Below are 2,752 nucleotides of genomic sequence, written 5' to 3' on the forward strand. Positions count from 1 at the left end.
CCCAAACGCCCCGGCCCCTCCCGCGTCTGAGGGACTCCTAAACGAGGACTTAGCGGCAGCCTGTCATTCTCCCGTAATTATCCGCAGCCAGGACGCCTTCCTTGCTTCCACATCATCCGGAATGACACAGAGCAGAGATCACGCTCGTCTGTGGATCGTGCACAGCGAGCTCTGCAGCCGGCACTCATCCATTTGCATTTCGAAAGCGGCAGAGGCCTGACAGAGATTTTTTTTTTTGAGCTATTATGAAGCACTTATTAGCAGAGATTGGACCATCCCCCCGCGTTATTTCCTTCCTCATAATCATTATTTCTACAAATTCTCTGCACCTTCCAAAACTTCTAGGGCACGCTGTCTACCAAGATCGCCTGCCGCTGAAAGCATTGTTCGTTCGGTTTAATACAGCTCCGAATTCTGCTGGTTCCTTCCTTAATATTTTCCAGAGATCATGGAAGCTTCGGCGAGAGAGAAAATCACTCTGTGTGTTGCTAAAACGTGGACACTCATAGGTCCACGCGCACATGTGCGTATGAGATGCACGCACGAGAGTTAAGAAATGTGTGTGTGTGATGCACACACACAGAATATAAGAAGAAATATTTGTGCGTATATGTGTATGGTGCACACACGACGTGCAAGAACAATGTGTGTGTGTGTGGTGCACGCACGAAACACAGGAGATTATACACCTGTCTGTGAGCAGGTGTCTGCGCGCAGGTGTGTGTGTGTGTGTGTGTGTGTGTGTGTGTTTATGCACGTACCTGTGTCTATGTGCACACACACGTGCGCATTTTAAACACCGAACTTGGGAGCAGGGAAGGCCTGCTGCTCGTTACATGTTTTAATTTGCCTTCTGCTGAAAATTATATACTAAGAGCAGCTCAGTTGTGGTAGAAAATGTAGGGTTTGGGACGCTCTCAGCCGCTCTGTATTAAAGCCCTTGCTTTCGGAATTAGTCGGTTTCGTGCTGTTTAGAAACAGCTCGGTGTCAAGTGGCAAAGCAGATTCCGCCCTCGTCCGCGGAAGGGGGCAGCGCAGAGTGGCTTTTCAAGTGCCACCTCAAGTGCCCGCTCTGCCTCCTGCATCTCTTTGCTTTCCGAGTCTTCGGCTTCCCCGCGTCCTCCTCCTCCTGAGTTCCGGCCCCTCCCGTGTGGACGCGTGGCCGTCCCAGGGTGCGGGTCGCCCGTGCCCTGGCTCTCTTTGGTCTTCCCGGGGCCCTGGCGCTGTCTCCTCCCCTCAGCGGCCAAGCCTGGCTCGGCTCCAGCCCCGTCGGAGATCAGGGAGAGTGACGACGCTGACGGCCGTGGGCCTGGGCCGGGATCCGCGTTGGCGGCCCTGCCCCCCGACCCTGGCGCAGGCACCGGCCCTGCCCAGCTCCGGGCTCCTCCCCTGCGTCCGGCCGCTCCCGCCCTGTCGTCCGCGCTGTGTCTCGGCGTGGCCTCCTCTCCGCTGAGGTTGGGGAGGTCTACGGGCTGTCCCTGTTCTCTGTCCACTCGCCAGAGGACCGCGCTGAGGGCAGAGGCTGCTCTGCAAAGCCTTGGTCCCAGGGGGGGTGTCCTTACCGGCCCCCCGGTAGGGCGGGTGTGATGTGCGGTGGGACAAACAAGCACAGTCCCTTCTGGACACAGGGCTGGAGCGGGGACGGTGGGGCATTCGAGCAGAGCCCTGGGGAACGTCCCACCGGACGGGAACCAATTTGGGTATTATCGTTATTATCAATTACTGTTTGTGGCATCCCCCCCGGCGGCCCCGGCGGGCTCCGGTTCAGCGTTTCAATGAGACCTTATCTGTCCAGTTCCCGCCAGCGCCCCGAGTTTTGTCCGAGTCACCCTCCATGTGATGCTCGAGTGATCCGGAGATTCTGGAACTGAACCTTTCTTGCCCTCATTTGCCCGTGTCTTTTTACTCCTCCTGCAAGGGCTGTGATTATCATTCTGCTTTTTCCTATAGGATCAGATGACCCGGTCTTTTCCTTCATTCTTTCTTCCTTTTTCCTTCCGTCCTTTGCATTCCCTCTGCTGGCAGGTACGATTCCAAGGCTTTCTCCTGCTCCAGGCAAACCTCGAGCTGAAAATTTCTTTTTCTCTGATTTTCCGCATTGAACACACGAGCTGGGGGGCGTGTGCTTTGTCCCGGCAGAGAACCTGGCAGCATCCCCATCCCCCTACATTTCAGGCTGGCAAAGGGCTTCAGAGGCTGGGACAAAAGGTGACAGTTCCAGGGTAGCCCCGAGGTCAGCACCATCGACCCGGGGACGCGGGCTCCGACTGGCCTTGGGACTCCGCCTTGCCCCTTCCATGCCCGGGCACGGCTTTCTGATACTCGTGCAAAATCTCGAGTTGAATCGAGGCAGACGCGGCCTGCTGTCACGGAGCCACCGTCTCCCAGGACACTGCGGAGTTCACAGGCGCTGCTCACGGGCCTGCAGCCTTCCAGGAAACTCCGAGACCTCCGGAAGCAGGAAACGCACCTGTGTGTGAGAGTCTGGCCACGGATCGATTTTAGACAGTTTCTTTATCACTTAAAAAAAAAAAAAAAAAAGCGAAGCCCCTGCCGTTGGGGAGGGAGGGCGTAAAGCTTCCGCGCCGCCCCTCGGCTCTGTCTTCCAGCCGCGTCACGGCGAGGTCGGCCAGCCCCGGCCCGGTGAGCGTTTATCAAACACCACACACCGACATCCGCTTTCTTCAGATCTAATAGATCACACGAGATGAGCAAGAAGATCAGTGGTATCAAACAAACACCCCCTCCCCGT

Source organism: Pteropus vampyrus, unplaced genomic scaffold, assembly GCF_000151845.1.
Source record: "Pteropus vampyrus isolate Shadow unplaced genomic scaffold, Pvam_2.0 Scaffold188, whole genome shotgun sequence".
Taxonomy (NCBI): domain Eukaryota; kingdom Metazoa; phylum Chordata; class Mammalia; order Chiroptera; family Pteropodidae; genus Pteropus; species Pteropus vampyrus.